This window comes from Diceros bicornis, chromosome 5 (assembly GCF_020826845.1).
Source record: "Diceros bicornis minor isolate mBicDic1 chromosome 5, mDicBic1.mat.cur, whole genome shotgun sequence".
NCBI classification, from domain to species: domain Eukaryota; kingdom Metazoa; phylum Chordata; class Mammalia; order Perissodactyla; family Rhinocerotidae; genus Diceros; species Diceros bicornis.
Window position 1 is genome coordinate 10,257,489 of NC_080744.1, and position 24,945 is coordinate 10,282,433.

Below are 24,945 nucleotides of genomic sequence, written 5' to 3' on the forward strand. Positions count from 1 at the left end.
TTTTAGTTATTTTTTGCCAATCATTATTCCCAACCATTCCTTAAAATAATAACAGGGATCACATTCCTAATGGAAGTTAAAAAAAAAAAAATTGTCATCTTCATCTCTGAAGCCTTGAGTAAGATTAACAAGCCCTGAGAGCTGCAAATCATTTCTTTGTAATTACAAATTCTAAATATACAGAAAATATTTTTTAAAAAATCAAACAGTGAATAAAAGAAAAGATAAAGTAAAATAAAAAATTTCATTAAATTTTCTAGTGATTCCTTCAGATCCAATATATGCATAAGTAATAGCTAGTTTATAATATCATTTGCAGTTCTTAAACTTTTTTGTGCTATTGGGCCCTATACCGCTACAGGGAGGTTTAGAACTAATGTACATACACAAAATGTTCTACCAATTTACAAGGCTTCAAGTAGCCCCCAAAAGCATCCATGGACCATGTCCAGAATAAGAACCACTGATATGATGTGAGTTCACAGCTTGAGTATTTTAAAAAGGTCAACCCTGTGCATCAACAGTGGCACATAGCACTAACCAAGGCATGAATATTGAAAGCAAGGACTTGGTTTTTCCTTTAAACACATTCAGGCAGAGAAAAATGGCCTTTGATTTGTTAAATGCTCTTAACCTCAGTAAGAACCTATACAGAATTATGGTGTCAGTCCTTGACAGAGTCTGTGATAATAATCTGATATAAGTGTTTTTGCTTGAGTTGTTAAGAATTTTGGTTATTTTTCAAAATTAGTAATCTTTTACCCCGACACCATGATTTTTTGAAAGCCTCATGTGCATCCTAGATCCTAAAAAGCAAAAAAGACTTTGCATTAATTAAATGAGAAGAAACTCTAAGGATTGAACAGACTGTGAATTATAGATCATAGAAAATTCTAAATGGAGAATGATGACACAAAAAGAATTAAGAAAAGTGAAAGTTAATAGCAGAATTAAAATGGATTTTGGAGGACTTTTGCTTCCAGCCAACTTGAAGGGACAAAAATTAGATTTACACTCCTACCTTAGACAACTAGAAAACTGGACAAACTATATAAAACAATGATTTTCAAACACTAGACAATAAGCAGTTAAGGACTATATCCCCTGTGAGAAGGAAAATCAACAAGATGAATCCTAAAATTATACTAGTTTATTACCCAGAGTCACATTCCAGGCCTCGACAAAGGGAGGAGGAACCCAAATGAAGCCTGGTTGATCTCATTGAGCTGAAGGTCAAAGATCAGATTTCGAGAGGTCAATCTATTTGGAATGTACGGGGCAGAGCACCAAAGAATAGGGAGCCTCACAGAGGGAGTTCTGGAGATCTTCAGAGAGTTCCCTCAAGTCTAGCTGAGTACAGATCCACACATCTGTAAGCGGAAATTGCATAATCTGAAAAACAACCAAAATGAGGAAACCTAAAAATTCCCAAAGCTCACACAAGGCTAGGAGTAGTTTGTGTTCTTATCAGCCAGAGTGGTGAGGCTTCATAAGACATGGGCATCCAGTTAAGTTCACAGAAGGATATTTCTTTGTAGTGGGGTTTAATTACACCAAGGGCCAAGAGAAATGTCTTCTAAGCTGACCACAACTGATCCAAGTAACTCAACTGCCTACCAGAATAATAACCAACATTAAAGAAACATAACAAAATCTCTAACACACAAAATAAAAATCACAATGCCTTGGATCTGACCAAATGTTTTGAAGTATGCAAGAAGCAGAAAATATGATCCATTAGCAGGAAATAAGCAATAGAAACAGACAGGGCTCCTCTTGTAGGGATCGGCTGTCAGCAGCATTGGGCCTAAGCTGGTGTGCCAACGTGATGTCAACAGCAAGATGTCTCACACCATTTTGCTGGTACAGCCTACCCAGAGGCCAGAGGGCAGAACTTATGCTGACTATGAATCTGTGAAAGAATGCATGAAAGGTGTTTGTAAAATGGATGAAGAACATCTGAAGAGAATGGATATCAACAGCCTCTCTATCACATATGGTATCAGTCAGTTGTTTGATTTTATTGATGATCTGCCTGACCTCAGCTGCCTTGTTCACCAAACTGATACCCAGACATACCAGCCTTATAACAAAGACTGGATTAAGGAGAAGAGAAGATAAACAAACTAACTCATAGATAAGGAGAATAGATTAGTGGTTACCAGAAGAGAAAGGGTTGGAGGGAGGGTGAAAGGGGTAAATGGGCACATATGTATGGTGCTGGATACAAACTGGACTGTTGGTGGTGAAGATGATGCAATCTATACAGAAACTGAGATATAGTGATATATACCTGAAATTTACACAATGTTGTAAGCCAATATGACCCCAGTAAAATAACTTTAAAAAAAAAAAAGAGAAGAGCTACATGCTCCTTCATCAGCAGGCGCAAAGGGTGGGAAATAGTTGAGTTGGAAGTATTAGGGGAATGGGGTGGGCTGGAACACAGGTGTGTACAGTGTGCTGTAGTGGAAGTTTTGTATTATAGAAATCCTGTTTCTATTTTGGTACACTCTAGCCAGGATTGAATGTATTAGATGAAATGTGAGGATCTGGTTTAACCTGAAACCCCCATTGCCCTCCCTTTTTTTTTTCCTTAAACCTTTTTATGATGATTTAGATGGAAGGTGTTCTTTGTCAGCTACTGTTGGTTCTAATCCTTCAAACCGTTCATATCTGCTTTATAACACTCACTGTATTAACTCTTCTTCAAGTTGTGGTGAGGGGTGGTGATATGGTTATGTCCTCAAGATAAAGTTTTAGTGAAAAACAAACATTCTTTAGTTATTAAAAAAGGAAAAGAAACAGACACAAATGACTGAGATATTGGTGTTATCAGGCAATGGTGGTAAAACAACTCATGAATATTCTTCTCATGTTTAAGAATGTATTATAGAAATGATGATGAGGAGGAGACAAATGGAAGATATTTTAAAAGATCTAAATAGAAGATCGAGAGATAAAAAATTCAATATCTGAGATGAAAATACACTGGATGGATTTAACAACAGATTAAAAATTGCAGAAGGAAAAAATCTGTAAACTTGAAGCAATAGAAATAGAAACTATACAAAATGAAACATAGAAAGAAAAAAGACTGAAAAAGAAAAACCAGAGACTGAGTGGACAATATCAAGCAGTTAACCCATATGTACAATTTGAGTCCTGGGGAATGGAAGGCAGAAAATATTTGAAATAACAAAGGCCCAAAACTCCCAAGTTGATGAAAACCATAAGCCCACAGATTCTAAAGCAGGATAAACACAAAATAAAACACAACAAGGCTCACCATAATCAAATTGCAACAAACCAAAGATAAAGAAAAAAATCTTCAAAGTAGACAGAAAAAAAATATTACATAGAGCAGAATAAAGAATGATCACAGATTTCTCATTAGAAACAATTAAAACTAAAAGGCAATGAATGTTATCTTTAACGTGTTGAATTTCTAAAATAAACCTCTTTACTTAGAATTTTATATTCAGAGAAAAAAATCTTTCAAAAATGAATGTGAAAGAAAAAAATTTCAAGCAAAAATAATTAAAAATATGAAAATTAAAAAAGATGAAAATATTTTTTTCCAGAAGACTTACATTGCCATACATGTTAAGAGAAGTCTCTAAGGCTGAATAAAATGGATAGTAGATGAAACCTTGGATTTACCCAAGGGAATGGAAAGCACAGGATATTATAAATGTGTTAGTAAATGTAAATATTTTCTCATTTTAATATTGTTTAAAAGATAACAGACAGCAAACTGAAGCAAAAATCATAACAGTGAATTGTGTAATTTGGAACACATATAAAAGAAAAATGTATGACAGAAAAGCACAAGTGTGAGGAGGGGTACAGGATACTGTTGTAAGTTTCTTACTATATACAAAGTCACATGATATCATTTCAAGGTGGACCGTGATAAGGTAAAAATTGATAGTGTAAACTCTAGAACAAACTCCCAAGAAACGAGTTATTCAATAATGGAGATAAAATGTAACATTAAATAACATTAAGTTAATCAACAAGGAGACAGGAAACCCAATTACATCAATAATTACATGAAATGTAAATGATCCAAATACTCCAAAAGAAAGACAGTGATTGTCAGACTTGATAAAGAGCAAAAACCAGCAACATGCAGTATATAAGTAACTCACTTTAACTATAAAGTTAAAGAAAGGAAAAAATTAAAAGGATGGAAAAAGATGTACTAGACTAACACTAAACTAAAGAAAGCTGGAATGACTATTTTATTATCAGATAAAATAGATTTTGGAGCAAATTATTAACATGGATAATGAAGGAAATTAGTTAATGTTTACAAAGTCAATGCATCAAGAAGACATGACAATATTAAATGTGTATGCACTCAATACCAGAGCTTCAAAATACATGGAGCAAAAATGGAGAGACCTCAATGGAGAAAAATTTAGAATTATAATTGAAGAGCTCAACAATATTCTCTCTACAACTGATAGAAGTAGACAGAAGATCAGTAAGGATGTGGAATAACTAAACAACACTTTAACCAACTTATCCTAACTGACATTTACAGAACATACCATAAGGCACATTTACCAAACAAAGCATAATAAACTTTCTTTTCAAATGCACACAAATATTCACCAATATCGACCATATTTTAAGCCATAACATACGGCTATTTAATTTAAGAGATTTGAAGTCATAAAAAGTATAAATATATGAACACGGAAACATAAGTATTAAAACGAATTGTTTGGAATGAAGCTAAAGCAGTCTTTAGAGTGAAATTTATAACATTCAATGCTTATATTAAAAAAGAATAAATTTCACAAATGAAAGATCTAAGTGTCCACCTTAAGAAACTAGTAAATAAAAAGAAAATTAAAGCCAAGTTAAGAAGAAAGAAGAAAATAATGAAGATAAGCAAAGAAATCAATGAATTTGAAAGATGAGACATCAGTATAAATCCTACCTACATTAGAAGGATAACAAGGGAATGTATAACCTAATGCTAATAATTTAACAACCTAGATGAAATGGAAAAATAACCCAAAATATGAAAATTACCAAAGAACCTGGTCCCTGGTCCTATTCCTTATAAACTACAAAGTTAACATAGATATGGAATGTAGTGTCCAGAAACTCCCTCTCTGAAGCTGTGCATTTGGATTGTAAATCAAAGTTATTTCTCTATGTCAAAGTGACTTAGAGGCTCCTGGCAATAAGATGTTTCTTTCATATTGATATAATTTCAAACAGCAAAGTTTCTAACAGCCGAAGATCTTGGAGAACAACATTTCTCAGTGAGTAAGAAAGCAATACTCATTCAAAGAAGGAGGTAGTTATGACACTTAATAACTATAGCATGCTCTTGGGAGAAATACTGTTTCCTATTAACCTTGAATCTGGCTTTATCTATGTGTATTACCCCAGACTTATCAATAGTAAAACTGATTTTTACTTTCTCAGTTCACCTTTTTGTCCAACTGCATACAAACTCAGCTGCTGAGTCTATTATTGATACTGGCCCTGATATCTGTTCCCCTACATTGAACCCAACATATATGGGGTTAAAAATCAAAAGCACTCATTCCCTTTCCTTTTCCCTGCTTCTCTAAGTCCCTGAATTCCACAAGGCAAATGGAGGTAATAAATTGTTAAAAGCCCAGGTGGCTACAAAGTGAAATTCTAGCTAACTATCAGTTATTGAGGTTTGTTACAGGGAGACTGAGATTTCAAAATCATCAAGAAGCTGAAGCTCCCCAACTCCCGGTTCCTGGCTCCAAATCCACCATCGTCACAGGGACAGACAGACAGAGGAGACCTGCAGTTTCCCTTATCTCGGCTAAACGCAGGCTGATGGAAGGATACGGGACTGCAAAACCACAGCACCCCCTCCCCTATTTACAACCTTATAAATTTTGTATCTTTAATTGGTGGCAGTCGCCGTCCACTCCCCGAGGCCAAATTTGGGGTGATGTGAGATTGATTGATGGAGCCCTAAATCTCCTGCTGTAGATAGAGATGACAGCTGGCTTGGTGCCAGAGGGCTGGGATCCCTCCTCCAACAAATAATCACAGTCACCAAGGATACATTCTTTCCCACAGACTTTCCTTTAAAAACACCAACTCCTACTGCCTCATGAGGACTGTGGATTTTGGGGCATGAGACCACCACAGCCTCATTTTGCTGGCAAAATTAAACCATTTTTCTTTTCCTCGATTCTTGGTCACTGTGTTCCCTTGATTCAGCTACAGTGACAGGGTCCCAGTTTTTTCCTGCTACATTATCATGACAGAGATAAAATAATTAAAATCCTACATTCATGAGAAAACTTTAAAACCCTAGTCAAGGATTTTTCTAATGCATGTCTTACACTCCTATTGCCTAACCCTTTCAAGACTGTAAAGGTGGGACAGAAGATGGGACCCCAAGCTGAAAGGCCCGTTTAAATATGTTCAAATAGATTTGATTTAACTACCCTATCAGACAGGAAAAATTTCTCCTCTACCCTTTTCTAAGTTCTTCTGGTTGGTCTAAGAATTAAATTGACATAAGACAGATTAACAGGAAAAAATCTAACAGAAGTTTAAAATCATGTATACTTTCCGTATACAGGGGAGAGACCCAGGAAAACTGAGTACCTCTCCAAAATGGCTGAAGCCATCACCTTAAATACCACCTTCAGCTAAAGATAGAAAAAGACGTTGGGGGTGGGGGGAGTCAGTTATGGGAGGTGACCAGGAAAGGTGCAGTGAACAAGGGTAAGTTTGTTATGCAGATTTAAGTCATTGCCTTCTGCATTGATAAGAGTTTATAGAGAAGGTCATCCCCCTCCTGGTACAGTGAGGGAGACACTCATACAAACGGGAATTTCCCTTATAAATGTAAATGTCTTTTACAAAGGGTAACTTCTACTTGGTTTTCAGAGCTTCTCCCATGTCTGTTTTTTAAAACCAACCAGTCTAAAATAATCCTTATGCCAAAGAGATGTATTCTGGGGTGGCAAATTCTGCTCCACTACAGCCCCCACTAATAAAATAGAAAAATATTTAATTACTATACGTCTATTTTCAGGTTGAATCAAAGCTTGGCAAAAAAGTTTTTTCTCTTCATGTTTCATATCTGAGATATCCCTAATTGTCTATATAGCGATGGAGAAACTTACTTCCATAAGTCTTACTAAGGAGATTTGTAAAATACTACTCATTTCTCAAAATCTCTACTGTCCACATTATTCTGTCTTCAGATAAGATAGAAAGGACAAATGTAACTTTCAGACTCAAGTTAGCTGAACTTATATACAAAAAGTTGTAGAGGAGGAAGAAATTCTCCTCTATCTTTTTAGGGTCTCTGGCTGGTTTAAGAATTAAATTGACAGAAGATAGATGAACAGGAGAAAATCAAAGTTTAATAATCTTTATACATGGGAGAGACCCAGGAAAACTGAGTAACTCACCAAAACGGCCAAAACCACCACCTTAAATACCATCTTCATCTAGATGTGATAACAGAACACAGTTATCACAAGAGGCTTAGAAAGGAAAAGGATCCTACCTATGCCTTTCTTCTGACTAATCACTCACAGCTCTGAGTGCAACTAATATGAATTCCCTAAATTTTTCTTCTTCCTTTTACCTCAAATTCCTTGAAATCTGGATCTACTCTTCATTCTTTTCCTCCTGTCTCAGGAGAAGTTGGGTATCCTGTCTCAGACCACTCCTCCAGACCCCTCTCCACCCTCACACATCCTCTACCTAGACAGTTATCCCTCCGTGTCTTCTCCTGGGTTTCCTCATAAATGTTTCCCTCTTGGGGTCCCATCACTCCCTTTCACTGGGTCCTTGGGTCTCACCTCCTAATATTCTCACATTACCCCATGACTCCCCAAATTACTGAACCCCCTCAAATTCCTGTCAAATCCCTTTCATTTTCCTCAATACAAAACTTACTGAAAGGGAACACTGCATTTATAGATTCTGCTTCTTCTGTTTCTCTTTTCTCTTCCACCCATGAAGTTGAGTTCTGATACTATCTGTCTAAAAGTGTTATCTCACTTTTACAGCATTAAATACCTTCGACAACCACCGCTCATATTTCCCTTCTCTCTACGCTTCTCTGAAGCATGGTTGTCTTTCTTCAAATCTGGTTACTTTTTCATAGACCTTTGTCCTGGCTCCTCCTGCTCTGCTCATCTTTTCCTGAATCTTAAGGATCAGATCTCTCTTCTCTTTCACCACTTAATTCTTTGCAAAATCACCAAGTTCTACTACCTAGATACAAGCCTAATATGAATGGTTCCCTCATTTTATACTTTTACCACTGTCTTCTTTCCTGAGCTCTTAGTTTCTGGGTACATATCAATCTCAAACCTACCCAATCCATTATTGTCAGAGCTATGTTTCTTGTGCATACAGCATGAAGTTCAGACTGCCTGGTATTCAATATTATTTTCATTAGAGGTATCTACATGCTTCATTAGTATTACCTCATTCTCATCCCTTCTCTATACAGCTGTTCCCACAATATATCTAATGATCTTTTAACTTTTTGGCCTTGTTCAAGGTCTTTTACTTTCACGTTTTCCATAACATCCACCTCTCACCCTCTTCTCTGTCTGTCAGTTCTTCAAAGCTCAGCCATAAACTTCTTTCTCTAAGATGCCTGCCTAGTTTTCCCTAGTCAAAAGTAAATGCTCCTTCCACAAAATTCGGTTAGTACTCTTTTGATATCTATGGGAACACCATGTATTTTGTTGTGCTTGAATTCTACTTTAAGGGGTTTGTTTATTTCTCCTTTGATCTTAGCTACCTGAAAGAGCAGATCCTGATGAACGGTTTATTTCTCCAAATTCCTAGAAACGTTCTTTTGCATAGTACAAACACAATCAATTTTTAAGTGAGTTGAATATTAATGCTGAAAATGTTGCTAAATGATCTTCTTTTATGACATTAGGATAATCCTGGAAGTTATAACTAATTAATTATCTGAAGCAGTGAAAGATATCTAAAATTCAATCATTTATTATTATAAAATCTATAAAATCAGTGTGGTTCTAGAAATAGGAAAATATTAAAGATTTCAATAAGTCCCAATGTCTATAGAGTTAGCTGGAAAATACATTTACATATTTTAAGAGTCAAAGAAACAAAACAATCAAATCATGAGAGCAATTTATATGAGGTTATGGATAGAAAAGGAATTATGTAAGCAATCTACAACTTGAATGCAAACATGTGACCAGCGCCATCTGGAAGTTACAGAGTAACTTTAATAAGAATCCAGCCTTTGTCCTTGAAATCCTTTGAAATTGAGAGGTTACCCCAAAATTATATGGGAAGTATTCCCAAAATTGGTTGAAATAATATACATTTCTATAATAGTTAACCATCTTTCAACCAAAGGAAGACTTATAATTAATTATAAAAATATTTAAAAATCAAAGCAATATTTTAAGTTAAGAAATATATGAATATTTGTTTTTGGGTATTTAAGAGAATTTTGAATATTAGAGTAATAGCTTTAATAACTCTAAAATGTGTAATTGAATTATTTCCTTAAACTTGTGATCTTAAGCTGAAATTGAACCAATTTTAACTATTAGAACATTAAATGAACTTACATTTTACCATATTTATAGGTTTCATATATTAGATTTATAAGAATTATTTAGTGCTTTAGAGAGTTCGTCAATCATAAAATTGAAATATTTAAGAGAAATTCAATATATTATATTTACACATAATATCAAAATTATTTTAAGTCCTAAAGAACCAATATTAATTTTTGAATGGGACCAAATATTATTCAGCCACCTTTGGCAGTAATTACTAGAATATGTTACATTTTAGAAGTAGAATAATAAAAATTTTGTCCAAACTTAATGTTTAAGGATTAGCTTTTTGTTTAGAACTTCAAAAATTGAAGATTAATGTCTTAAACCAAAACTAATTTCTACTAAGTAATTTTTACAAGCAAAACCACTCTCAAGGACACATACACATACACACACAGCCTCATAATTAATATTTCATTAAATATATGGAAACACAGGCTACTAAATTTGAAAAGATTTGCTCAAGGTCGCATATCTCAAGATTTACTCAAGGTCATGCAGGTGTCAGAGTGATAAGTAGAACGTAGACCTGAGGAAGTCTGTGTCAGTGTTATGGTGAACTGATTTCCAAACTGGCTGATTTCCATAAGGTCTAAGGTGACCAGGTCTAAGTAACATGTACAGCCATTTTAATAAGCTACCTCATTAATCAGAATAACATCTCTAAGTGAGACTGAAGAATGAAGATTTGAAATTATTTAAGGTATGATTTCATAAACCTAACTTTCTAGACAAACACCTCCTCAGCTTTTCTTGGCTTGTTTCAAATAGGGTGACCTGTGCTTGAGGAAAAGCAGTTGTCGTATTAGGGATATTTTTTTTCAGAACCAGAGGTACTACCTGAATGAATTATTTAACATATACTGAAACAACGCAGGGCTATTTCATAAAAAATGGTCATCCTGACAGAAGCATTTCACCTGAAGGGAAGCAGAACTGTCTGCAAAGTACTTGAAGAGTAATTTCAAGGGGCCTCTACTGCTATTTCATAGACCTATAAAGATCAGAGTTAAAGAAAAATGGTTGAACCTATAACATACATTTTTTAACATTAGATGCAAAGATGAAAAAATATATACCTTGTATAAGGGTGATTAAAAAATGAAATTACTATTGAAAAGGATCTTAAAAATTCCATCCTAGGGCCGGCCCCGTGGCTTAGCAGTTGAGTGCGCGTGCTCCGCTGCTGGCGGCCCGGGTTCGGATCCCGGGTGCGCACCGACGCACAGCTTCTCCGGCCATGCTGAGGCCGCGTCCCACATACAGCAACTAGAAGGATGTGCGGCTATGACATACAACTATCTACTGGGGCTTTGGGGGAAAAATAAATAAATACATATTTAAAAAAAAAAAATTCCATCCTAGAGACTTTGTGTGTGTGTGTGTGCGAGGAAGATTGGCCCTGAGCTAACATCTAAGCCCATCTTCCCCTACTTTATATGTGGGACACCTGCCACAGCATAGCTTGATAAGCGGTGCATAGGTCCACGCCCAGGATCCAAACCCATGAACCCTAGGCCACTGAAGTGGAGTGTGCGAACCTAACTGCTAAGCCACCAGGCCGGCTCCATCCTAGGGATCTTGAAGAGAAAACAATCATCCGTTTTGGAAATTGAAAGTAAAACTCTGCTTATCTGCATAAGGATGAATTGAATGACATTTCATGCCAGACTGGTGTATCTTCTGCATAAAAGAAACTGGGTGCAGAAAAATTAAAGGACTCACCTAAGCTTACAAAGAATGCTAATTAATGTGTGGGAATATATGGGAATAGTTTGAGAAACGGAACATTTTTACTTATCAATTTAAGTTAATACTCTCAAATAAAAGAGACCTTCGATCTTATATATGACAAATACAGCAACAATAGTTTTCACTTACACACATTCTTTATTAAATGTGACAAATTTTTTTCACTTTAATAATTTACATTACTTCTAATGGGTTATTCATTGATATTTTTTCACAGAGAATGCATAGCCTCCTGAGAAAACCAATGAGTATCTAGATGCTCTTTTTTAATGCATTTAAAAAATATCTTGCTAATAAAAATGGATTACATGATTTCTGTTCATTGTGTATTTACCTTTTTCTTTCAGGTGAAATTGTTTCTTATCATAATTCCACTGAACAATATCATAATTTGAAAGGCAGAAATTTCTTTGTGACCAGCCATCTATAATATCTCACAGGACCTGTTCAGGGCTAACCTAATTGTGCACCGAATGCTTATGCCCAGTGAATTCCTCCAAGCGCTGTTATTCAGAGCACTAAATACTTTGGGCGATTATCATGAAAAGACTTTCTTCAACAAAAGGAGAGATGGATTACTCTAGCATCTTTCAGGTGAGTAGATACCCTTCTACCCATCTACTATAGTGAATACTGTTTGCTTGTCTATTTGGCAATTTATATATGCATCTAAAATATATCTGACATTGGCTAAGTATTAAATCTAACCTGTGAGTGATTACATACTAAAAAATCCAGAAAATATCAGATAAAATATTCAATTTATAACATTGAAAAATTACACTATTTCCAACTTATCTATTGGACTTAATGACTAATCATAATTCAAAGAACTTGCGCCAAAAATCTTTTCAATTATTCAGAAAAAATTAAAATGCTACAGATATCAATGTAAAGATGACTTTTATTCAGAGCTACAAGAATTTTTAAGTCTCCTCTCTTTCCGTCATAAAGTTGTCAATTTAACAGTTGGTAACTTTTGAATGTAATGCTGAGTCTCGATTTGTGTCTGCCTGCGACGAGAATGGACCACAGAGTAGCCTGGTAAAAAATCCTTTTGTAGCTCTTATTCTTTCCTCTCTAACTCTTATTACATCATTTGCTACTAATAGTCTTGGTTTCTTAAGTCTATTTTTCTCTGAATTATGCTTGTATCTCATTGAGAAGCAGCTGAGAGCCTAGGACTAACAAAATGGACTATTATACCAGGAGAACAAAGTTATGTCTCTCAAAAATGCTTACTTTTGACTCTAGAATATGGCTAATAAATGCTATCAACATTCAGATCTCATATAGAGTTTTAATATAGACTGAATGGCTATTTAAATCTGACTTGTTTTCTTTAATGAAGTATATCACTGATATCAAACGTAAAACCCTCTGCAAATTTTACACACTACTCTTTTAGCTTCTCAATAAATATTTCCTTTCTATGAAGCCTGGACTTAACTCCAAGCCAAGAAAACCAACAAGCAAAAGTATATACGTAAAATAAAGAGGATTAAGGAAGCCTATTAGAAGGAGGAAGCAAAAATACATTCATTAGAGACGTTAAACAGGATAGTTTATATTAGGTTGTTTATTATAACGGCCCTCTAAGCTCTTCTCATTCTATATGCAGTTAATTAGACCAAAGGATTATGGTAAGCAAGCCATCAACACTGAGTAAAGCAAAAGCCCTCTTTTCTTTTGCTAAGAAATATCAAAAAGTTAGTCAAACGATGATAGGAATAAAGAGAGAGGATCATCATTGTTTCAATGAAGAAGTTATGAGAAGATGAGAAAAAAGCTGCCCTGAAAAGAATATTAATTGCACATAAAATAACTATATTTCTCATGTATGTGCATTGCACAGCCTGCTACCATAGTTTAGTGTCTTCTGTTTAGCTGCCCTGTTTTATTCTTGTGAATATGCCTTGTCCTCACAACTAGATTGTAAGCTTTTTTTTTTTTTTTTTTTTTGTGAGATCAGCCCTGAGCTAACATCCGCCAATCCTCCTCTTTTTTTTTTTTTGCTGAGGAAGACGGCCCTGGGCTAACATGGGTGCCCATCTTCCTCCACTTTATAAGTGACGCCGCCACAGCATGGCTTACCAAGCAGTGCGTCGGTGCGCGCCCGGGATCCGAATCAGCGAACCCCGGGCCGCCGCAGCGGAGCGCGCGCACTTAACCGCTTGCGCCACCGGGCCGGCCCCCTAGATTGTAAGCTTTTTAAGGGATGGCAGAGCCAATTATAGATTTGAACTTAATTTTATTTCTTCCAAGATGTAGTAAAAGAGATGCATAAGCAATATTTTTGAATAAAAAACATTCTGCATAGTAAGTAGTAAATCTTTCTAAAATATCAGTTGACTATTTCGTGTACAGGCCAAGTTAACAACTTGTAGGTGTACCGGCTTCTAAACCTCCCTGAGCAGTAGGAATTATATTATATTAACTTCTACTAGTATATTCTGTTCTTCTATTCTTTTACAACTAGTTTCCTCAAAATATCTGTATTATCAAAAATCACATTTAAAAAAACCAACTATTTCAAATTATTTTCTGCAGAAGCAATATAGCTCTGAGCAAAACTAGTCCTTATAACTGATATAATTTGTTCAGGGAAGAATGACATGTCTTTTCCCATTACTGCGAGGACAGCCCTTACACACCTTATAACCTTTTCTTCTAAGCAAAGCACAGGGATGCTCAAACAAGTGGCTGGGTTGTGAGAGCATCAGCATTTTTCATAACAGAAGCTCTCTCTAGATTGCCAACGTAGAACCACAAGTAATAGCCTACATGGCATAAATGATGTTTCTAGATAATCAAGTGCTTTACATATTGCTTGCTTCATGGAATATCATTCTCTCGAATATTTATATTCTTCCTGACCTAAAAAGATCACAATTCACATGTCAGACAACAGCATTCACAAAGTTAGCCTCCTTCCTCTCTCTCTTCCATTAGATTAAAATTTATAAAAATGTAAGAAAAAGAAAACAAAGTCAGGTGTTAATTCTTAGCAGAGAACATTTAAGACAAATATTTCTTAATTTTGCTTTTTCTCTTAAAATGCAATCATGGTATTAGATCTTGGAGGCATTGCTTTCCTGCCCTTTCCTGCCTTCCCAAATTCCTCCAAAATATCACATCCAATTTTCTATATTTCCCATCACTTACACATACGTGCTCTGTCAGAACTGACTGTCTGCGGTCCTGTGCTCCAGGCAGTATCACAACCCGTGTGCCACAAGTAATGATGCAAAGTGTTAATGGAGGGAGAAGAACCCAGGGCATGGCGAATTTGGCATCTCCAAAAAGTCCAGATGCAGATGCAGTGTGTGGACATTCTCTGCTCATCCATTAGCATTATATCATCATAGCTCGTGTATGACTAGCATTGTTATTTTCCAAAACCTACTTTATAAAAGAGCCAAATTTTCTCAGACATGACAATTAAGTGAGCCTACCTTTGCACATAAACCTAATGCACTAAGGGGCATGTTCATTTGGATCTCCAAATAGCATCTACACCTGTTTCTCAGTGTGTCGAACAAATAATTACCTTTGCTTCCAACTCATTTTAATGAATTTTACGGGAAGAAGCTCATAAAGTAACTTATTTTCTTTGGAAAGTTCTAGATTATCAAGGCATTGACTTTAATTGAATATATCAGATGTGTTTGATTTTTAAAAAGGTCTTAGATGTAACTGAACTCTCATAGCCTTCTAGAACAGGGAGGAGGAAAAGGAGAAAGAGGAACAACAGGGAGGAGGAGGTAATATCTTACATCACGGGTGGACTTCCAAAACTATGTCACAAAGTTTTCTGAGAAAACGGATGGCAATTTATCACCTGAATGAGTCTGGCCTCATCCTTCACCTTCCAATGAATGATAGATCATTCAATACAAGATGTCTGCTTTTTCTATGTTCCCATATTTGACACTTAAAGGAGACAGAAAAACATAGAAACCCTTCAAAGACTAACCTTTTACGACAGCAATTGCTTCTGAAGTATATGTGAGTGACAGAAAGAAAGCTTAGAAGACTATTTTCTGAAAAATGTGTGGCATTTTGTAAGGAAACTAGATCATGAGGTATTTCACTTACCTCAGGTAAATTCTAAATCATTGGTGCCATCAATACAACACACTGAATTAAATAACACAAATTACATTTTAAAAGTCATTTACAAGAAGTATCGGTTAAAAATGGCTATAGGAAGTTACTCTTTATTTTATAACATCAGTGAGATGATCAAATAAATATCAATGCAATTACACAAACTCGGTGGGATTGGCACCAATAATTTTTCCAGGTACAATGGTGGTTTCATAAATATACTTAGCACTTTTACAATGTGGCCTTTGATATTTTTAACTCTGTAGTTTAGTTTCTAGAATAGATGTTTCCAATGATCCTCTTCCTTCAGATTTTATGCCATGTTTTATGCATGTCTTGTTCTTGTTGTATATTTTAAAAAATGGAGGATCTGAGGACTCCCATACAATAGTGAAATACAAGTAGAATATCATATTACTTTTTGCTGAAGATCTAACAGATTCCAATAGGAATGCAGTATAAAATTGTGACTAAAAATTCAATGCTTAAAATCGTGATCTTAGTTTGAATTTCCCTGATAGCAAAACCTGAGACAAAGACTGGGGTGCAGGTGACTTACTCGGGCAAGGATCTCAGGAAGCAAGAGAAAAGGAGTGGGGACCGCGAGGGAGGGAAGCAAGAAAAATGAAGTGCGCCTTCTCGAGCTCGTTACCTCTGTGGACGGCTGGGTCTCAGTCCCCCAGGGGCCCTCTAAGGAACCACACAGAAGGTGCCTCAGAACTGTCCTGAAGGAGAGAAGACGGGGGCCTTGATCTACCAGACTACCCTCCTCCACTGAGTAAAGGTTACTTCAGGGGCTATTATAACCCCCACAAACTCACCCAGGCTGAGAAGATCCCCACGGCTTCAGGGGAAGCCCTGAGGCAGAAAAAGATGGTATGCTCTGGGTGCTAGAACTGCACAATTGGTGTGCACCGGGACTGGGCTCCAGGTGTGGCTCAAATCAGAAACGGCCAAGGGATGCGATGCAGGGCTGAAAGGGCATCTGCTACAACCATCCAACTCCTCACATCTCCCTACATGTGTGTTTAAGCAGCAGCAAGGTGCTCATGAAGGGATTTGCGATAAAAGATGTTATGAGCTTTGAAATCAGACCTGTATTTGAAAGCAGTCCCTACCTAATTAGATGTTCAGGACTGGGCAATTCCATCGGTCTTCCCAGGGGACGGGAGTATCCATCTTCTCAGGCGATGAGCAGGATTAAATGAATTAAGGTATGAGAAACGTCTGACACATTGCAAGCGTCCATGAGTGATAGTTACTATCAGCTTGCCCCACCTGTTATCACACTCTCTTCCTATGATTTTTATTCACAAATGCTATCATGGAGGTTTCCTGACGCCAGGACGTTTTCTTTGCTCAGCTTGTTCACTGTATTGTCCTAGAGAAAGTGCACCACTGCAGCTTGCTTATTGCCAACTACCAGACTTTCTAAGTTTCAGTTACTTAGGAAAGATTTCCTTAACCCACTAGACTAGGTTAAGCATCTTAAGGAGACTAGTCAATCTCTCAATAAGCCTTCTTTTGTAACACTTAAGTACTTGTTACTAATTATCTGTATTTATGCTAAACTGTAAACTCTATGATGGAGGGAAATGTGCATCTTGTCTTCCAGGGCTATCGATTAATATTTCTTGAATTGCGTTCATATATCTTAATCAAATACTAAAGGAGTTCAATAAAGTTTTTACCCCTTAGCTTTATCTGAATGCAGAGATCATGTGAAATCTTGGCTACTAAGAACATTTACAATATTATACGTTGGCAATACAATCTTTGTATTTTGGCAACAATATAAGCTTTGTCACCAAAAATAGATCTGGGTGCAATATTTATTTTGACTCTAGATCACACAGTTGAAATTAAACCTAAGACGATCCTTATTATTCTCCCACAAGCATCTGTCTACGCCACCACAGAGCCACCTGCCTCCACTACAGTAGATAAAGCGAGAAAAAGTGGTCAGCAGCCCAAACGAGGACAAGCACCAAGAAATAGGTGGGGAAGGGATGCTGAGTGGGAATTCCTGCCCTCAGTTCTCTAGAATGATCTTTTTCACACCTCCAGGTGAACTGGAGCAGACGGGATAGTTCTCTCCTGCGTAGATGATGGAATGGCTACCACCACAGAGACTGCTTTTCTCAGGGGCCCATTTTCAGAAAGGAAAAAAAATCACATGTATCAGTCTTGAATCTAAACTTCCTGAGGAGTCCCCGAAGCCTGACATTTCTCTGCATTAATCTCTAAATGAAAGCAAAACGGTAAACTCCGATGTTTTCCTCTCTCTACGTCCCTCTTCTCCTAGCATCCAAACCACCACGTTAACTTTTGCCCACGTTGTTCTCTTCCGTAATTTTTTTTTTGGATTGTCTGATTTGGTTTCCAGTCCTAACCTGAGTTCATCTCTTGTTGGTATTTATCAAATATCAAGCGTGATTTGACTCCATTTCCAGCCCTGGACCTTGTCCTGAACTGCGTCACGACGTCTGACACAGGTCTCGCTCCCTCCACACCTCTACTCCTTTGAGCTCTCACTTCGCTGACAGTGGATTTAGCTTTTGTGTTCTCTCCTGGCTCTTGGAAATGATAGCCTTGGCTCAGATACACTCTTTTCTCTGTTTGGTTTTAATCCCTCAGTTTCCAATTCATTGTAAATTAATCCATAATTGGTGAAATTGTTGGCATATTCCTCTGTCAGGATACAGCTTTGTCAAAACCACATGTCTTACTTGTCTTATACAGATTCATCAGCAGGAGAATTGGTGTGGAATTGGAGTGACTGGGCTGTCAGCATTACTGACCCTCTCCCAATTACACTCACTCAGTGTCTTCACTCGTTGCTCACATGGCCTGGATGAATGTTCACTGCATGGAATTATAGCGATATTGAAGGGACCATCCTGCTGGGTGTCCAATAAATGCTTAATTGAGGCTGTTATTTTGCTCCAGCAGTTAGCATCAAACAAACTGTTTTGCATATAGTGGGTGCTCAATAAATATTTATTGAATTAAATCAAGTGTTTTCCAAATGTTCAGCTTTAGACAAGTCTAAACTACAATACGTGGTGGCATTACTTGGCATTTGATTTGGAGCCAGCCCTCCTATAGCCCATAACCTTTTACTGAGGCTGTAATCACACACATTCTATTTTGGAACTCGGACAATCACAAGAGATCACTTTGAAATCAACCAGCTTTTCACACAGCTGCTGTACCATCTTGTGCAATATTTCAGACACAGGGAATATCCCGCTGGAAAAAGCAGCCTCTGCTAAATGATGTAGCGGCAATGCAGATAGTCCCAAACAAGGTTAGCAGAAAAATGTTTCACATTTGCAAAGTATTTTGACCACATCACAGTGCCTGAAAATACTTACAGTGGCTGGCAAAACAATTACAGTAGTTTCAGACCATCAGAATCCAGAAGGGAACTACTCTGGCATAAACAAAGTAGTTTCTCAGAATAACTCATCGCAAGGTGCACTTGAAGATCCTGTGAACTATCAGCTGACACGTCTTCCTAAATGAAAGAAGTGTTGAGGGGCCAACCCTGTGGCTTAGCGGTTAAGTGCGCCCGCTCCGCTACTGGTGGCCCTGGTTCAGATCCTGGGCGCGCACCGACCCACTGCTTCTCTGCCCATGCTGAGGCTGCGTCCCACATACAGCAACTAGAAGGATGTGCAACTATGACATACAGCTATCTACTGGGGCTTTGGGGAGAAAAAGGGGAAAATAAAAAAAAGGAGGAGGAGGATTGGCAATAGATATTAGCTCAGGGCTGGTCTTCCTCAGCAAAAACAGAGGAGGATTGGCATGGATGTTAGCTCAGGGCTGATCTTTCTCACAAAAAAAAAAAAAAGAAGTGTTGAACATTCCAATGAAATACATGACTCAGCAGTAGGTACTTAACAGTACCTACCTGAGTACCTCAGTAGTAGGTACTTAACAGCATGACTGTTAAGCATTGTGTGATATGAAGGTGGTCTTGCTGGTACGTTGCCACAGCACATGGTGTCAACCCTGAAAGAACATTACCTAAAGCAAGGGACTCTGTCATTGACACCTTTTCCCCAGAACCACATGCCACATCAGGATTTCTGTTCATGGGGCTACCTCTAAAATGTGTCTCAAAATAAAGGTCCTGAAGGAAAAAAATAAATAAAAATAAAAGGGCTCTGTAAACAAAAACTTTTGGAAAATACGGGCTTCTGTACCCACTCCTTGGTGAATCACAACACATATTAAAGGCTGGGAGAAATCCTGTGGTAAACAAATCATTTTAACTTTATTTCACCTAATAGGTCCTTCTTGTTTCTTTACACTTAATCTTATTAATATCCTACGAACATAATTTTCTTTATACATTTTAGAGTTGCTTCTCTGGAATGTAATCCACAAATGAAGAGGATCTCCTGAACATTTCAAGTTATTCTCCTCTTTTCACTCACAAGAAAAACACTAAAAGGCCTCTTAGGTCCAAGAGTGTTTTTATGACAGGCTTCAGGATTTGCAAACAGCTGGTTTAATCGACTAATCCTTTATGGACTCTTCTCTGGTTGTAACTTCTGTAGCTACTAAAGTGCTGCTTTCTTGCTGAACATAGAACTCCAAGGATCCTTTGACTTGAGTTTTCCAATTAAAGATTTTGGTCTGTCAACTCTTTTTTTATTTGGAGTTCTCCCTTAAAGAGAGAACAACTTTTACTTCTCTGTCTCAGGATAAAATTTATTATTGGCATTTAGCCAATATGTTCATTTAGCTTGAGGATTATTTTAATGAATATTATTCAAATGCTTACTATGTTACAGTCAATACACTACACACTCAGAATACAAAGATGATCCTGACACAGACCCTGACTTAAGAGAATTCATGATGTAAAGAAGAAAGTTAACTAAGTACAATACCATTGGGATTATGGGAACAATCCAAGAGGTTGATAAACAAAAGATGACTGTGTATTTCTCGGGTCAAAAATTCATTCTTTTGTAATGAACATTCATTGATAAATATTTACTGAACATCTGCTCTGTGACAGGCACCTTTCCGGGCACTGAGGGGCACGATGAATAAAGGAGACAAACATCTGCCTTGTGGAGCTTACGGTCTAGTGGTAGATATAGAGTATACACAAGAAAATAAACACGTAAACAAACATAAATAGAGCACACACTCATTAGGAAATGATAATTATTAAAAAAATAAAATAAGGCAAGAAAAGTAATCTGAAGAATCTGTGGCAGCCAACAAGGGTGAAATTACAGATAAGAGGGCCAGGGAAATCCTCCTTGAGGTGACTTCTGAGTAAAGACCTGAAGGAAGTGAGAGAACAAGCCCTGGGAACTTACAGACACGGTCCCTCCAGCCAGCAGGAACTAACTATGAGGGTTAAAACCACAAGCTGTTTAAATGCTTGGCATGCGCAAGGAAGGGAAGGGGCCAGTGTGGCTGCAGCAGCAAAGGGGAGGGAGAGAGGAAAGGGAAATGAGGTCAAGAAGCAAGGGGGCCTTACAGGCCATGATAATGACTTTGGCTTTTACTTAAGTAAGAGGACCAGCCATGGGAAGGTGTTGAGCAGAGAAGCGCCACTATCAGACGCACATATAGTACATATAAGCGAGTGTTAAATATATCATTCGTACTGCCATGTTGAGAGTAGATTAAAGGAGAGTAAGAGCAAAATAGGAGATGTGAAGTAGCAGGTTATTAAAATAACGCAAATGAGAGTTGATGCTAGCTCAGGTCACAGTGACAGAGTGGGATGGGAAGAAGTGTTTGGAGTCTGTGTATATTTTGAAGGATTTACTAATGGATATAGAACCTGAATTAAAGAGATAAGTCAAAATTACTCCAACGTTTTTGAACTGAGTTACTTCAAAAATGGAGTTGCCATCAGCTGAGTTACAGAAGACCTAAAATGAATAAGTTTTCTTAGTAGAAGGAATTTTCCTTGAAGGTTTATGTCCCCTTATTTGCATGGGCCCCTTCCAAGACCTGAGAGAGGTCTTAAAACTATGTTCACGTGTTCATTTTCTTTCTATAGAATTTGCCAAAGTCAGACATTTTAACTAAAATCAGCTGACTGCCATTTCTCTTTGTCTTCCCCTTCCTCATAATTCTTCTTGTGTTTGGTGGTGCTGAAATGGCTGCAAGTACTTTTGAGACCCAACTTAAGATAATTTAAATTGAGAATATGATTAGGTTGAGTTTAATAGGCTATATGTGTCACTTCTGAGTATGGCTAAGTTATTGCTAGCCATTCTCCTATACTCCTACTAGCGATGTGATGATTCATCTGGCATAGCGACACAAAGGTGCAGGGTCAGGGGTTGCAAATGGACATACTCCATGGCATCCAGGAATAAAACTATAGGTAATAAAGGAGAAAGAAGAGTTGAAATGTACTAAACCAGAATTTAGCCTGTGACACTTCTTCTAGTAATCATGTGTATAAGATTGTTAGCAGAAGATTCCATACTTATTGCCAGCTAGTCAAAACAGGAGTTCTCTTCTATTCTAGTAACACTCAGTGATGCCGTTTATACAATTATAATCACAACAAATATGCTATGAGAATCATACAAAAGAGAATTTATCAGAATTTCTGTATCCATAGAAATACTACAAAGAGGGAGTATGTCTGTGTAAGGTCACACATTTTATGCATTCCAATGTATCAGATCATATCTTAGTATGTCTGCTGCATCTTATTCTCATGAAGTCTCACAGAGCCTTGAAACTGTTTACAAAAATGCCATCTTGGAACTGAAATGGCCTGAAAAATATGTGCTCCAATGATAAAGCTCTTATATATATATACATATTCATCACTAAATCAGTGGTTGTTGTATTGAACAGGCTGTTGTATTTTTTGATAATCCAATTCATGAAGAGAAGTGAAATCATATTAACATATGGGAAATATATTTAACATTATTTCCCAGTTGACATAAAATAGTGATATTAACAAAAAAATCTTCATAATATATAGCTGTAATAAAGAATCAATGACAAACTGATTAATGACCATGAACAATGCAAATAGTATTTAAGATTGGAGAATACACAAGAAAACTGTCTGTGCCCTGAAATCTTACAATTCAGGTAAGAAAATACTTGAAAAAGGTTTTACCAAATTTTACATGACATTTCCAATAACAAGTTATGAAGCATAAAGAAACATTTCTAATGTATCAAAATAAGAAAAAAATCAATCATTGCTGTTAGATGAATAACCAAATTATCCTTTTCTTCCCTCTAATAAAATATATATTACAAAATTATTGGAATACAATGAAGTAATCAAAGAGTAGGTTACCAAGTGGAGGGAGGGGAGTATTATAGAGGCTTTTCAGGCAGTTCATTAATAAAAATAGTACGCTAACTCTCTGGATTTTGAGGATTTTAAGATATTTGTCAGTTTTTTAAATTTATAATTTCTTAATATATCTTTTCTCATCCGCCTGTCATGAGGAGCATGACAGAAAAATGCCTAGATTGATTTAAACAGACTATGATAAGAAATACGGATGCTAGTAACTCTGTTATTGAAGACTCATAACAAACTGAGGAGCATAGTAGAAAAAAAATCCAAATTGCCTCAGAGAATGTATGAGTCATCATGAATAAACAGTTAGAAATATGGACGTGAAAGGTACTGCCAGTGAGGGCTCAGAAGGAAATGAGAAACGTTTTTGGAAAGTGGAAGAAAGGCGATCCTTTGTTTTACAGGGGCAGAAAGTTTAGTGGAAGTGTGTTCTGCAGTTATGTGGAAAGTAGAACTTGTAAGTGATAAACTTGGATACTTCACGGAGGAGATTTCCAAACAAGTGTTGGATGATCTTCTTGATACTTATAGTAAAAAGTGAGAAGAAAGAGATACATTTAGGGAAAAATTGTTAAATGAATAGAAACAAGGACTTGAGGATATGAGAAATTTTCAGATTATCCAGAGTGCAAAAGATGCTCAAATGAACAGATTCACTGCTAGGAAGGATGCTCCACACAAAAAGCCAAAGGTGTGGCTGTACAACTTTTGCCTGTACCTCAGAAAGATCGAAAGGTCAGCGTATTCAGTTACATAAAAGGATCTTTGAAGAGACTAAGAGTGGATCACAGATCTCATTTAAACCTGAAAGAATCCAGGAAGCTGAAGGGCACTGTCCCTCAGCCATCTCAGCAAAAGCCGAAAATGGGGATGAGATTATCTAGGAAAGATCTATGGACAAGCCTCTTGCAAATGACATGAATCTCTATGACATAGACAGGAGACTTACAAGGATCTTAAGTACTTTATTCCAGCAGAAACACCACCAGCTTGGACCAAAAGGAACAAAGAGAGGACAAAATGAAAGAGGGCTACAGTTGTGCACACCCCTACACACACACAGTCCAAATACTAATGGCAGGAAATAGGCTAATAAAACTACTCAGCTGCAAACACTTGCTCCTTTCATGAAAAATCCAGAACAATTCAGAGGGGAGAGCCTAGAGCCTAGAGGGTGAAGCCACAAACCACAGAGGATTATCCCCAGGTCTTGAAATCAAATGGAGTTTGCCAGGCAGAATTTCAAAAGTTCTTGGAACTGGTAACTCTTTTTTCCTTCCATTTTATCCCTTTTTGAACCAGGATGTTTGTAAAGATTACCCTATGCCTGTCCCACCACATATTATGGGAGCAGATGATTTGCTCTTTGGTTTCACATGTCCATACATAGAGAGGAAATATGTCAAAAACAGATCCTCACAGAGACTCACACACACCTAATTTAGATAATAGAGATGATGATGTTTGAGATTTTTCAGCTGATGAAATTTGGATAAGACTTTGGACTGTGAGTTGATGCTGTGATGGGTTAAGACTTTGGGGGATATTGGCATGGGTTGTGTGTATTTTGTATGTGGAAAGAATGGGACTCTTTGGGGGCCAGAGGGTGGACGGAAGTGGGTAGAATAGTGGCCCCACAAGATGTCCATGCCCTAATGCCTGGGGCTTGTGAATGTTACCTTTTATGACAAAAGAGACTTTGTAGATGTGATTAAGAATACGGACTTTGAGATGGGGAGATTATCCTGTATTATACATATATATAATCACATGAGTCCTCAAAAGAGGAGAACTTTTCCTGGCTGTTGTCAAAGAGAGATGCAATGATGGAAGACTCAGAAAGATGACACATGACAAGGACTTGACCTGCCATTACTGGCTTTGAAGATGGATGAAGGGGACCATGAGCCCAAGAATTCTGTGGTCTGTAGAAGCTGAGAATGACCCTTAGTTTATAGCCAGCAAGAAAACAGTAACCTGAGTCCTGCAACCACAAGATACTGAATACTCCCAACAACTCAAATGAGTGAGGAAATACATCATTCCTCAGAGCCTACAGAAAGGAGAAGAACCCAGCGGACATCTTTATTTTAGTGCAGTGATCAGACTTCTGACCTACAGAAATGTAATAAAAAAAATTTGTGTTAGTTAAGTCAG